Raw genomic sequence first — 14,091 nt, 5'->3', positions numbered from 1 at the left:
AATCCCACAAATGCTGATGGGACCTGGGAAGATTTTCCAAACACAGAACAGCTTTAAAATAAATGGGAATTAGAGCACCAGAGTGAAACTTATCCCTGGGGGAGGTGGATTTATGGATTTATGTAGGATTTATGTAGGGCAGAACAGCCAGGGGTTTCTCCTGCCCACAGGCTTCGTGTTTGCTCTGATCCTCACCCAGGGCTGCCCTGTGTGCCTTTCACCCTGCCTCTCCTGCCCTGTCCCCCCTGGCATGGCTCAGCAGTTGCTCCTGGTGCTGTGCTGGGTCACCTGCACATCCCTTGGCACAGATAGCTGTCAGCTACAAAAAGCTCCCAGTGCTGTGTGATCCCTTACAGTGTATTTTTGCAGCCTGCAAGAAATGTTGAATAGTGTTTCCTCTGCAAGAAAATAAAATCCAGCTCTTTTGTTCCTTCCCAGTTTGGGCCGCAAAAGGCTCACAAGGCACCTCCCCACCCTCCTGGCTTGCTTTGCACCTGCCCTGGAACCTGAAAGGGAATCACAGAATCATAGAATCACCAAGGTTGGAAAAGACCTCCAAAATCATCCAATCCAACCATCCACCTCCCACCACCATTTCCCACATCTCTCAGTACAACATCTCAACATTTCTTGAACTCCTCCAGGGACAGTTCCAACTCGCCGGCACACTTTCTGCAAGAAGACAGTTGGTAGCAATGCCTTCCCAGCTCAGCACATCTACCTTTCCCCATCTCCATCTTTAGAAGACATGCTGGCTGCCTGCCATTCCCTGTGTCTGCCACCATCCCCATCTCGTCACCATCCTCATTCCTATTTCCATCCCCATCCCCATTCCCATCCCTAACCCCATCCCCATTCCCTGCTATTCTCTGCTCCCTCTCCTCCCCCAGGAGCTGCTGGGTCTGGTGTAGACGAGCAGACTCTGGTGGGTACCTCCAAAAGATCTTTGAGGTGCTGCTGCCGTCGTGGTTCTCTTTTCTCCAGCATCCTTTCATCCACATCCCTCCAGAAAACACTGCCCGTTCCCTGCACGTTCCCATCCGCTCCCAGGTCGGCTCCTTTGCTGGAAGCATCCGTTTCTGTTGCCGGCAGCGGGATGGCCCCAAACCTTTCCCACCGCAGCGGAGACCTCAGGTGACATCGCGCTGCCTCGCCCCTCGCAGCGCGGTGCGGACCCTCTCTCTCTCTGTCCCCTGCTGCCATCTGCCGGTTCGTCCGTCCTCAAATGCGCATCCCAAATGTTCTCCTGTAGGGTAAAAGAAATGACAGCAGTATCCAGACACCTATCCCTGGTGTCTGCGCGGGGCTGGGGGGCCAGGCCGGACGGCACTGCTGAGAACGTGATGGTCCGGTGCAGAGAACTGCAGCTGTTCTTGCACAACGAGCTCAAGGCTCGGAGCACCCTCCGGCCGCAGCTCTCCTTGCACGAGGGCTCAGGGCATCCTGCAGCCGAGGGGCCCACCGAGAACCGTGGCGTTCTGGGACACGGAGGATGATGGGGGCTCAGGGGAGGCTGTGCTAAAAATCCTCACGGACGCACCGCGGCACCCGCGGCTCTCACAGCAGTTCTCCTCCGCGCCCATCCCGTGAAGCTGCTGTGCACGAAGCTGCTTGCTTTCTGGGGGTGCAGCGCCCCGGTGGGTTTGCTCACCATCCCTGCACCATCCCTGCACGATCGTACCCACGGATGTCGCTCCCCACCCGAGATGCAGTTCCGCACCAGGACGCGGGGTGGGAGCCTCAGCACACGGAGTAGCGCTCACCGCTCCTCGCAGGGCTCTACCTCTTCCCGGGGCCGCATCTCGCCTTAGGAGGACGTGGAGTAAATCCTGGGTGCAACTTTTGAAGGAGAGGAGGCAGCAGCTCATCAGGCACAGCCTGGAACCGGAGCAGTGAGCAGATGAGCATCTTTACCCAGCAAAAGGACAAACATCGCCTGCCTGAGCAGACGGGAAGATTGTGCAGACCGACCCTAACTCAGACCCATGCCACAGAAAGTATGTATGGTTCTCTGGGGTCTAATTGTCTCCCCCAGGTTTCCATGGCAGTCCTGAATTTTTCCTCTCTTTCTTTCCTTTTTTCCCCTTTTCCCTTTTCCATCTCCTCTCCTCTCCTCTCCTCTCCTCTCCTCTCCTCTCCTCTCCTCTCCTCTCCTCTCCTCTCCTCTCCTCTCCTCTCCTCTCCTCTCCTCTCCTCTCCTCTCCTCTCCTCTCCTCTCCTCATTTTTTTCCTTTCTTTTGTAGGAAGAGAACACCCCATTCTCTTCCACCCCTCTGGGTGAGACACCACTGCAGACCAGTCCCACAAAGGGTCTGGACTTTCACACTGCAGTGCTCAGCTCACCTGGAAGCCCAAAGCACTGGGACAGTCACAGAAGGCTTCCAGCCAGCCCCCATGCAGCTCTGAGGGCACAGAAGTCAGAGACAAGAATGAGATGCTCAGCTGGGTCAGGTCATCTGAGGTCATGTTTTCACCTCCTGTGTGGAAGGCAGAAGGGGAAGGTCTGGGATCAGAGCTGCCACCACTGAAGCCTATGGCCCATTCTCATTTCTCAGGGTCAGATTCAGGTGGCATTGAACAAACTTTCAGTATCCTTTAAATTGCACCAGAGAAATGAAAAACACATGTCACGGGAGGAACCGGTGAGAGAAGGCAGGTTCCCTTTTTGGTGGATCCTGCTTCCTCTTCCCTTGGAGGCTGTGCGGGCAGAGGCTGAGACAGTGGGGCTGCAAGCTCCATCATTGCATGATGTGCAGAGAAGGAAGTAATGAGTGCACCGAGAGCCTCTGCAGCCATGGGCAGAGCCACAGCCACAGCCTGGGTTCTTGAGGGAGGGCAGCATTCGCCATCCAGGATGCAGGGAAACCTGTGGTGTGAGCTGTAAGGAGTGCAGCCATGGGAGGTGTGAATGTGTCCTTGGGAGATGTGGACGCATCCAGTGCTGGTTGTGATCTGCTGCTGCTGAACCACACCAGGAGCTGATGATATCTGGCATCCTTTCCAGCTCAGTTATTGTGCTTGCAGTCTGTGGCTATGGAATCCATCATGCATACCCAGCAGCTCTTTGATTGTGAGGACGTCTCACCCCATAGCCAGTTTGCTCCCCATCCTGCCTGCTCCCTGGATGACACCCAGCTGAGTCCTGCACTGCTGCACCCCAGGAGATCCCCAGGAGCCCTCCAGCACTGAGCTCAGCCATGAGCCTTTCCTACAGCTGTTGCTCCACCTGAATGTGCCACACTGTGGTCAATAGGATGTCCCCAAGTGAGCTCAATATTTTCATGTCCCCAAGTGAACTCAGTATTTTCATGGCCATCACACAGTGAATAATAAATATCCTTAGATTTGGCCGATCACCGCTGCATTCCAAGAAATCCATGCTGCAATATTTAAAGCAGAACAAAGGCCTTCCAGGGATTTATCACACGGATCTGGAAGCACTCTGGGAACTTGGGCTGACTCAGTTTGGGAAGTGGTGGGAACACATCCAATGGGAATGTGTTGGGCACAGAGAGGTGGGATTGTGGCCAAATGGATTTCCAAGCACTCCCGTGAGATGGAGGTGAGTGCCATGTTGGGCTTTGGCCAGGTGGTGTTTGGTGCTGATTTGGAGGATGAGGAATAAGAACAGGAGATGGGGGAAGGAGGTGTGGGTCAGAGAGTTTGTATTCCTGAAAATGAGAAAGGGTTTTGTGGAAGCAAACTGGGTGCTCACACATGGAGTGCTTGCAGCCTTCTACCCCACACACCACAGCCCCTTTGCATGCATCAGAAACCTGATTTGCTTAGAAATGTTCATCATGGAAATCGCTTTCTAATAGCAAAGCGGCTTTGAGCAGCAGATCACTTTGCTGATGAAAGCATCCCATCCCAGTGCTTGCAAAGATCTCTGCACCCTGATCCACCCCCGCGCCCGGTGTGAGTTGGTGTGGGGTTTCCAGCTGAGTTCACTGGAACTCGTGGTACTGAGAACCCAAAGCTCCAGTTTGTGCATCAGCAGGGCACAGCCCCAGCTCCCCCATCCATGGTTTGGTATTCTGCTGCAGCCACCCAGCACAGGGAGTGTTGGGCAGCACTGGGGGAGGGCTGAGCTGCCGGGCTGAGCTGCACCCTGCAGGTTTCATCCTGCTCGGTGGCAGCATGCTGCTGTTTGTCACCTCATCCCTGCATGCTGCAGCACGGCACCTCCCTGCGCTGCCCCGCTTCCTTCCGCCCCCCCAGCCCCTTCGTTCACCATTTTTGGTGACTTCCTCAGGCTGCTGTGTGCCCTGAGGAGCAAAACAAGCAGAGGGCAGAGTGCACAGGTGGGATCTGGGGGGACAGAACATGTGAGGCTCAGACACCCCAAGGCCTCTGCTGATGTGTCCTGATTCCTTTGCTTCAGGGATAAACACAAAGGGCTGGGAATGAAACTGGAAGGTGGGATTGGAGCAGAAGGGGTGGGAGAGATCAGATCAGCATCCCAACAGCTGAACCTGGGCTGGTACCCACCATCCTTTCCCCATCCCATCACTGCGCTTCCCAGCAGTGCAGGACACAGCATCTCTCCCAGCCTCCTGCTGCTCTGCTGGGTGCACTATTTTGCAAGGCAGGTGGCACCATGACCAACAACAGACTTTCTCCACCCTGTCATTTTTTTCTGAATTTCTTCCAAAACGGAGCCGCTCAGCTGGCAAAAGCTGAGATCATGGTATTTCACCTGGTGTGAGCCTTGGGGCAGCCATGCGGTGGGTGGCAGCGGGGCTCAGGGCAGGCATGCCACATGACAAGCACTGCAGGTGGTCCCAGGAGTCAGAACCCCAGGGGGATTTTGGCTTTGAGCACGTTTGCTTTTTTTGAAATTCACTGGAATCTCACGGTGAAACCCACAACTATTTCAGTGCCTGAGCGGCTTTCGAGTCTCGGAGCGTCGGTAGCAGCGGTCACTCTCTTCTGAAATATGAAAACCCGCAAAGGAACTCAAAGCCGGATTGCTGCTACTGCATGCAGCATCAGCTGGGCTCCATCCGGCCCTGTGAGGGAGACGGACGCTAGGGAAATGTGGAGAACATTGGCCAAAATTGATATGGCACAGGGCCTTGTGCTGGAGATCTCTTGAAGGCAGCAAGGAAAAACATTTCCAGGTGCCACCAAGAGCAGAAAGCAGCAGATTTGGATGGATGGATGGATGGATGGATGGATGGATGGATGGATGGATGGATGGGTGGATGGGTGGATGGGTGTGTGGATGGATGGGTGGATGGATGGACAGATAGGTGAGTGAAGAGACAGTGGTGGATGGATGGATGGGTGGATGGATGGATGGATGGATGAAGAGATAGAGCGGTGTATAGGTAGGTGGATGGATGGATAGATGGATGGATGGGTGGATAAAGAGACAGAGAGGTGGATAGGTGAAGAGATGGATAGACAGGTGAAAGGAAGAATTACTAGAGAAAGATATGAAGGGAGGGGTAAATGTATGGAATAACATACTTGGAGGAATGGAAAGTGTGGGAATGACAGATGGAGGGATGGTTGGATGAATTGATGGATGGATAAATGATTGGATGAATGGCACAGTGGTAGGAGAGAGGGATGTATGGGTAAGTGGACAGAGGGATGGAGGTGGGTGGGTGGGTGGGTGGATGGATGGATGGATGGATGGATGGATGGATGGACGGAAGGACGGATGGAGGAGTAGGTGGGTGGGTGAACGAGTGGATGGACGGAGGGACGGGTGGATGGGGAGGTCCGGAAGGACAAAGCTGTCCTGCTGGAGGAATGAGCGGCCGGGCGGGGCGGAGGTGCGGGCGGGGCGGGTCCGGCCGGGCCACACGTGCAGGGTGGGCCCCGCCTCCGGCCCCTCCCGCCCGCCGAGCCCGCCCCGGTGCTGCCGGTGCCGCCCGGCGGGGAGCGGAGCGGAGCGGAGCCCGACGGGGCGCGGCGAGGATGGGCAGGGGGCCCCGGCGGCTGCCGCCCTCCAGGTGAGGAACACCGGGAACGGGGCGCTGAGATTCCCCCTCCCCCCTGAGTCCGGACTGGGGGAGCGAGGGTCGGTGTGGCCGGGGGGCGGTGTAACCGGGAGCAACTTGTAACCGGGGTGCTCTGCATTCCTGCTGCCCCTGGTGGGGCTTCTTATAGCGGGAGCGCCAGTGTAAACGAGGAGGTGGTGGTGGGCGTGGTGGCCGTGTAATCTCGAGGAGCACCAAAAATGCTTTGTGGGGATGATAATCGCGATGTGATGAGAGGGGACCACGGATCCGAGGGCTCCGTGATCAGTCGGGAGCGGTGTGCGGACGCTGGGGGAGCCGCTGGGACCGATCCGCACTGCTCCTTGCAGCCCCCGAGCAGCACGCGGTGCTGCGGTCACCCGGCAGCCCCGATCCCCGCCGCACCCCCCGCATCCCACGGGATCCCCCATCTGAACCCGCGGCTGGGGACGGGCCGCGCTGCCGTGACTCATTTCAGGCCCGCGTGTTTGTTTGCCGCCCCACGGTGATGCTGCCTGGGGCCCAGGTGTGGGGCCCGCCCCCAGGGGACCCCCCCCAGAGCACGCGGCTCCCCGGGAAATCCCGGGGGTTCTCCGGCACCCGGCTGGAGTTTTGGCGGTGCCGCTGCCCGGAGGTGGCACTGAGTCACCACCGCCCGGTGTCACCGCCACGGGAGCTCCCCCCGCACGGAGCCGCTGCTCGGGGCATCTCTGCTCCGCACACCCTCGGCCCCGCAGCCTGGCAGGGCGGAGGTGCGCCCTTGGCAGCGCTCTACTGTGGCAACAGGATGTGGTTTGGGATGTGACAAGCCCAGCCGCGTGTCATCCCTCCGGCGTCGGTGTCCGCTCACGCATCAGCCGCCGAGATGTCCCCCGTGCCCGTGAAGGAGCATCTTGGTGCGGTGCCCCCGGCGGCTCCGTTCGGTGGGCAGGGCTGCCAGGGGGTCACACGGACAAAGCCCGGCCAAATGCTCTGCTCACCGCTGCAGATACGTACCCAAAAACATGGTTAGCTGCTTCGGATGGTGCAAGCCCTATAGGAGGAAAGGGCTCAGGCTGACTCAAATCACTAACGAAAGTGGGAGAAAAGAGATTTCAGACCTTTGTTTTCATGTTTATTAAAATCTCACTGCTAGCCCTCTGCACCCGTTAACTTTGCGAATAGCTTATTTTCGGTGCCGGTGCTGTTACTCTCAGTGCAGAGAAAACATGCTCAGGCAGCTGCAGGCTGGTGTTGCTCATCCTGTGGCTGAAAGGGGTGATGCTAAGCAGCTGCAATTTATTTAGTTTCTTGATTTAAAGTAATCTTCTAGATCTTGGTTAGATGCAGAGGTTGCAAACTCCAGGGATGTGCAGGATGTCAACTCTTCAGTCTTTGTGTGCATGCGTGTGGGGAGGGATTTGGTGTTTGGCTGTTTCGTGGTCACAGCAAAAAGCTTGCATGGAGTTGCAAATGGTCTCTGCAACACAACTGCAAAGTGTTTTGGAGCTGTGAATGTTGCTCAGATTAGAGCTTAAGCCTGGAAAGATGAGGCGATAAAGAAAGAGAGCCTTGCAGCAGTGGGTGCATCCCTTGGCTGCAGTGACTGCAGGAGGCTGAAGGATGCTGGCACCCCCTGGAGCAGGGCTGGATGGTGCTCTGCAGGTTTCCGGGTGGTGCAGAGCTCAGTTTGCTATGCTGTGAGATGGAGGAGTGCTTCAGCTTTGCATCATGATCCTGGCTGGCAGCAGGGATGCGGTGCTCTGTGCCGCATGGCTGGGGCTCTCCTGCAGCTCTGCAGGTCAGGGCAGAGGAAAGGGGATGGCAAAAGTGCTGGGGGTGTTTTTGCAGGAGGGGCAGCTGTAGTGGCAAGGAGGGTTTGGGTTGGGGGCTCATCGCCAGTGCTGCAGGAGGATGCAGCTGGCCAGGCCCTCCTCCCCCCTCATAGATCAGGCCACCCCCATTTGGAGAAAAGCAAACCAAAACTGTCACCTTGTGCCTTTTGTTGAACGTGAAAACAAAGATGTGAGTTTTGCACCGAGAAAGAAGAACTGAATCCAGACAAAGCACTGCTGCAGCCTTTGGGGCTGAAGGATGTGGCACTGACTGCCATCAGAGTGATGCTCAAGCCATGATGGGGACCAGGCTGTGGCACCTGTACAACAATGTGGGAACTGCTGTAGTCTTGGTATTCTGTAGCTCACCTGAGGCAGTTTCAGCTTTTCTTTTTTTTGGGGGGGGTGACCACTGATCTGTTTCAGGTGTGCTGAAGCTGCCAGTTTTTGCATTATCATTTTTATCATTTTGCAAGAGGAAAATGTACATGAGTTTGCTGGGGGAGAGCTGCTCAGGTGAGTGCCCTGATGGGGTGTTTTTGAGCTATGGGAGGCTTCTGCTGCTTCTAAACACCTCTCCCATCCCTGCTTCGAGCTTGTGCTGGGCAGTAAGTTAGGGTATGTAAGTTTCCTATGGAAACCGTGTGTCCTCACTGGCATTACATTGCAGCCTGACACATCTTCCCTTGCTGCAGCTTTGCAGCCATGCTCAACCAGGGAGATATTTTGGGCTGGAAATGCAGTGGAAGAAAAAGAGATGTGGATGCAGTCAGTCTCTCCTCTCCTCTCCTCTCCTCTCCTCTCCTCTCCTCTCCTCTCCTCTCCTCTCCTCTCCTCTCCTCTCCTCTCCTCTCCTCTCCTCTCCTCTCCTCTCCTCTCCTCTCCTCTCCTCTCCTCTCCTCTCCTCTCCTCTCCTCTCCTCTCCTCTCCTCTCCTCTCCTCTCCTCTCCTCTCCTCTCCTCTCCTCTCCTCTCCTCTCCTCTCCTCTCCTCTCCTCCCCTTCTGCTTCCTTAAGAGGCTCAGTACTGTGGAACTAGACCTGCTGTGTGGACATCTATCACCACCCCATTGCCAGCTGCTTCCTTGCGAGGTCCCAGCCCACCCCAAACCATCTCTGGTGGTCTCCAGGTGACCTCCACAACCCCACCCAGCACTGTGTCTGTCCTGCTGTGTGTACATCTTTGCCCTCCTTGAAGGCACAGCTGGTTTGTGGAGCTGATGATGCCCATGGGGCTGCGATCAGAACCTGCACAGGCTGGGAGCTGGGGAAGAAGCTACAGCTCCCAGTGCATTTCTCAGCACAGAGACTGAAATCCCCCCCAAAACAGCCTTCCCCTCTTTAGGATCTTGCTTTTTGCTGCCAATTAACGCCATGTGAGAATTTGTCTCCCCAGTGACATCTCTGTACAACTCCTCGGATGCTTTAATTGCAGGGCTTTCAGCAGTCAGAGCGTGATGAAATGGTAATTGTTGTGATTGTGTGCTGTGTGCTAGCTAAAAGACGTGGCTCTTTGGTGAAGCTTAATTAGGAAATAGGGACACTGTTGGGAATGGCTCTGAGATGAGATTTTCCTAATGAAAGCTACTGAATAGGCAGCCTTGTAATGAAGAACAGGCTCATGAGGGGCTCTGCCAATTGCTCTTCTCTAGTGTTAATTTTGTATTTCCTCCCCATTGTTTCTAATACCCTCTTGGAAAAGCTTGAAGATAAAATGCTTTATTTTCTTACGGCTCGTATCCTGTTTGGCAAGCCGTGATTGCAGCGCGTGCATCTGGAATACATGAGTGGACAGGCTGAGCTGCTTCAGACTTCTTCATCTCTGATTTCAAGCTCTGCCATTGAAGAAGAAAAGCAGAAAAGCCAACCTCAGCTCACAGCTGGGTGATCTGCTCCCCGCTGCAGGAGATGCTTGGCTGCCTGTGCAGATGTGAAGCAGGAGGAGAAGGCAGCACAGCGCTGCAGGATGCTCTCCTGCCAGGAGCAGCGCCGCGTGGTGTTGTGCTTTCTGCTCAGATGTGTTCCCCTCACAAGTATGACTGCTGTATTTAGCTGTGCTTCACCTGCCACATCTGAGAGCTCGCCCAGCTTCCAGTGTCCTGCTGGTAAGAAGGAGCCCAGCAGTCACAGCCTGCCCAGCAGCTGCGTGGCTCAGCGCTCCCACCTGCACTGTGCTGTTCCCGGAACGGGGCCGGGCAGCCCCTGGGTGCTGAGCGGGCTCCAGAGCTGCCTCCCAGCTGTGCTGGGCAGTGGAAAGTGCTGCAGATGTTTTTGGCTGACAGATGTGAACGCTCACCCCATGGCTGAGTTAAAGCGGAATTAGAAAACACTGAGTGATGTGTGCTGTGGTGCTGTGATGATCATCAATGAGCTGTTTGATAGAAATAGGGCTTGGTTCTCCCTCAAATGCCTCATTTTATTGTTCCAAATTCCCACAGTGCTTGAGGTGAGAGCAGCTCCCGAGATGCTGCTTGTCCCTGTTTGGGGTGGCTTGAAGCAGAAGTGAGCAGCACATGTGATGAGGACGCATTGGACACAGGGCATGCAGGAGTGTTGTCCTGCTGTGGTCACAGTGTCAGCTCTGAGCCTGATCTTGTGACCTTCCCCAGCAGTGCTGCAGTGTCTCCTTTTTTTTTTTTTTTTTTTTTTGTTAGAGTTTTTTGTGCTTTAACACTTGAAATACCCAGTAGGCAGCCTTAGGATAAAAGCTGTGTCGGTGTTGAAATGCAGTGCTGCATGGGCAGGCTCACTTAGGAAGGACTGTGCTGTCTCAAACTTGCAAAAGAGTTTTTCACCCCTTCTACACAGCCCATTCTTGTTTGGTCTGAAATTAGGATGAAGCGCTTCCCCTTTCAGCTGCCTCCCCCATTGCTCTGTGTCTATTTAAACCCCCTCAGCTCTGAGGCTTCTCTGCAAACCAACACTCATCCTTTCAGGTGGCATTTCCCTTTTCTCATTGTTTCTGGCAGTCTCTCCACGTGAAACCTGACAAATGTTTCTTTGTTCTCGGTGCCTTTGTGTTGATAAACTTTGCGCACTGGTGCATGTGGGGCTGTGCAAAGAAGTTATGGTGGCACTTGGCTGTGGGTCCTTTGTGTGTGACTGAATGATGTCCAGCCTGGTTTACACTGCTGCTGCTGCTGCTGCCTGTTCCTGGGCACGGATCCTGCTCATCTAAGAGGTTCCTGTTTGAGGTTTGCCTCATTGGATTGATCAGCTGGATGGCAAGCAAACCTAACAAGCTTGATGCTCTCACCGGACTGCTCTTCAGGTGAAAATTACTCTGGGGTTGATCTGGTCTGAATGCTGAACAGTGCATAATCCTTTATGAACTCATGCAGAAACAAGAAATGGCTGCAGGAGTCCACGTCTGTTGTTACTGGGTATGCAGCTCACCCGGAGCCTGGGGCCATGTTCATGGTGGTCCCTGAGCTGCTGGCTTGCAGTGCTGGATTGGAAAAGACTACAGAGATCATCTAGTCTAACCATCAACCCATCCCCACCGACCACATCCTTCAGTGCCACATCTCCACGGTGCTTGAACACCTCTAGGGATGGTGACACCCCACCGCCCTGTGCAGCTGTGCCACTGCATCACCACTCCTTCTGAGAATAAATTGTTCCTAAAATCCAACCTGAACATCCCCTGGTGCAACTTAGTTCCTGGGGACTTGGCTCTTGGTGATGAGTTGGGATGAGGGCATGGCTCATCATGGGAGGAGCCGAGGACTGGAAGGAGCTCAGGCTGTGTCTGCTGCATGGGTCTGTGCATCCTTTGCTCCTGTGACACACTGGGAGGTTTGGTGACTTCTCCTGTGCACGGGAGCTGGTTAGGGCTGTACCAACCCTTCTGCCCAAAGCAGGTCCCAGGCCCTTGGTGGGCTTTGGGAGCGGGTGTCAGTCACCAGCTCACTTGCTGTTGGCCTAAGTGTGATGGGGAACAGCCAAAACCATTCTCACCATCATCCGTCTTCTGTGGAGCTGCCATCAGCAGTGCTGGAAGGGAACTGAAGTTTTTGGGCAACCATGCCAGGGACTGAAAATACTTCTGGGTTCCCAGCAGGGCCTCCACAATGGCAGGAAGTAACTTCTACAGCTTCCTTTGGATACGCGGGCCTTTGGGGGAAAGATTTACTTGCTTGTTTATGCTGTAAGTTAATCTATTTAGTGGGCTTGGCATAAGGCTCACATAAAGCCCTCTGGAATGATCACGCTGCCTGTGTGCAGTGCTTTGTCTCTCACTTGCTTTGTTTCACAGCTGGAGTAATCAGGCAGAGGTGGAGCCAATGGAAATCTCACACGTAAACTTGTTTTTCTGAATAGGCTGAAAGGAAATAGTGTGGGCTCTTATTGCCCTTCATCCCGAGGGGGTCGGAGGAAAGGCTGTGAGGGGCAGAGGTTGGGGTCTGCACCCAAAGGGACCCTTGGGTGGGTGGGCTCTGCGCTCCTCTGCTCAACTGAGGCACGAGGGTGGTCCATGGCCCCACCAGAGATGACAGATGGTTTTGCAGCATTAAAAAAACACATAAAAGGGAACCCCAAGAAATAGTGAAGCAGTGTAGCAGAGCAGGGAGAAGCAAGATGTGTTCCTGTGAGAGAAACGAGAAGTCTTAGGGAGAATTTGGAGAGGCAGAAGAAAGTGCTGAGTTGGTGGAATGAAGAAGAGCCAATGGGATTTTCTTTGCTACATCGTGGTATCGCTGCTTCCACTTGTTTGATGCTATCCTAAATACACTAGTGCACACACCTGTGACCTTCCACTGTAAAAACATGGTGCTTTCCCTGAGGATCATGCTCAAAGGAGCTACAAGTACCCAGCAGCTGCTCTGGGAAGCCTATGAGTTGAGATCCATGCCCAGAGATGCCCAGAGTGCTGGGCTCCCTCCTAAGAAGAAGACATAGCTGCATGCCTTTGGGAAATTCTCCCTGCTGAACATGGAAATACCTGGAGACTTGTCCCCCTTTGGCCCGCTGACTGACCTTTGGAGGCCTCCCAAAGGTTGTGATCCACTCCCCTGGGCTGAAGTCAGCCTGGGGAGCACTGGGAGGAACCACCCAAGCTGCCACTTCTCTGCCAAGTTCTACCTTCCCTGCTGTGCTGACGACAGAGCCCAGCTGGGCTGTGCCAGAGCCCAGTGCTCTCTCCTACCTGCCTCTCGCTGGGGCTTCACTTGGCTCTGCCTGTTGTCAGCTGTGGTGTTGGGTGAAACTTCAACCTTTGCTCTCTTGATCAAGGCTGATAGGAGCTAAAATTAACTCTTGCATCATGTGGTGAGGGGTTTTCATAATCGATGCCAGGAACAAGCACGTTTCCTCTCTGAAAAGTGAGTATGCCTAACTGGTCTTTTCTTACTCAGATCAGATGTGTGTCATTTCTGCTGATTTTTGATGAGAAAAACAGAGGCTTTTCTTACACTGGCTGAGTTTTGTCCAGCCCACGCAGTCCTTAGTGTGGTTATGGATGGGGCTGGGGGTGCTGATGCCTCTTGCACCCCTCAAAGACTGACTAGGAGCAGGTCTGGATGCTAGGGAGATGCAGATGCTGCTGGTGGTAGGGCTGCCTTTGTGCAAGAGGAGAGGTCAGCGTGGCTCTGTGCTCCTGGCCAGAGGGAGCCTCGAGCTACCAAAACCTGCCAGCTTTGGTCTGGTGCTCTGGAAGGTGAGGAAAGTGTTGATAAAGAAAAGAGAGAAGGGCGAACAGAGTAGGGCTGGGATTTTTTTTTTTTTTTCTTCATTTGTTGCTTTTTTTTTTTTTTTTTAGGAAGTTACAGTTTGGTGTCAAGATGTACTTTACAATGGTGAAATCCATGAACTTCCCACTGCTGGCCACTCATCTGGCTGAGGCAGGGGGGTTGGCAAGGCAACAGGACAGGAGGACTGTGGAGGGTCTGTCCTTGGCTTTGGGGCATGGACCAACTCTGCCACTTCCACTCGATGCAAGTCTTTCTGCTCATTATGCCCTTGATGACACGGATGGCATTGCTAATTCTCTTCCCCTTTCCAGCAGCTGTTTTTATGATCACATTCATCCCATTTCTTTGCTCCCAGCAGCAACGTGTTTTCTCCCTGTCCTTCAGTTTGAAGCTTGTGAGCTTTTAGTGAGTACTATTGGTGGTGATAGGTGGATGGTTGGACTGGATGATCTCGAAGGTCTTTTCCAACCTTGGTGATTCTGTGATTCTCTGATTCTTGTCTTTCAGCATGACCTTAGAGATCTCACACCTAAATGATTCTATTATTCTTGCTCCAAGAACAGGACTTTTACAGTTTCCTTCAGAAATCATTGCAAAAAGTAATGGACTCAAAT

At 54.1% G+C, this 14,091-nt stretch overlaps 1 protein-coding gene across 4 annotated transcripts in view; it reads left to right on the top strand.

Moving 5' to 3' along the window:
- The first annotated feature begins 5,833 nt into the window (after positions 1–5,833).
- Positions 5,834–14,091, top strand: part of PIK3R5 (phosphoinositide-3-kinase regulatory subunit 5) — a 47,187-nt gene continuing 38,929 nt past the window's right edge. For 3 of the 4 annotated variants that reach the window (XM_090122216.1, XM_031599196.2, XM_031599194.2), the window contains exon 1: positions 5,834–5,966. The gene's annotated coding sequence lies outside the window, so the exon portion shown is untranslated. Of the gene's footprint in view, positions 5,967–8,745; positions 13,109–14,091 lie in introns of those variants that run through there. The other variant, XM_031599195.2, reaches the window with a different exon arrangement.

The sequence above is a fragment of the Phasianus colchicus genome, chromosome 20 (genome assembly GCF_987193195.1).
Source record: "Phasianus colchicus chromosome 20, bPhaCol1.hap1.1, whole genome shotgun sequence".
Lineage (NCBI taxonomy): Eukaryota > Metazoa > Chordata > Aves > Galliformes > Phasianidae > Phasianus > Phasianus colchicus.
Note: the sequence above shows the minus strand (reverse complement) of the source record. Positions and strands in the feature narration are given on the sequence as shown.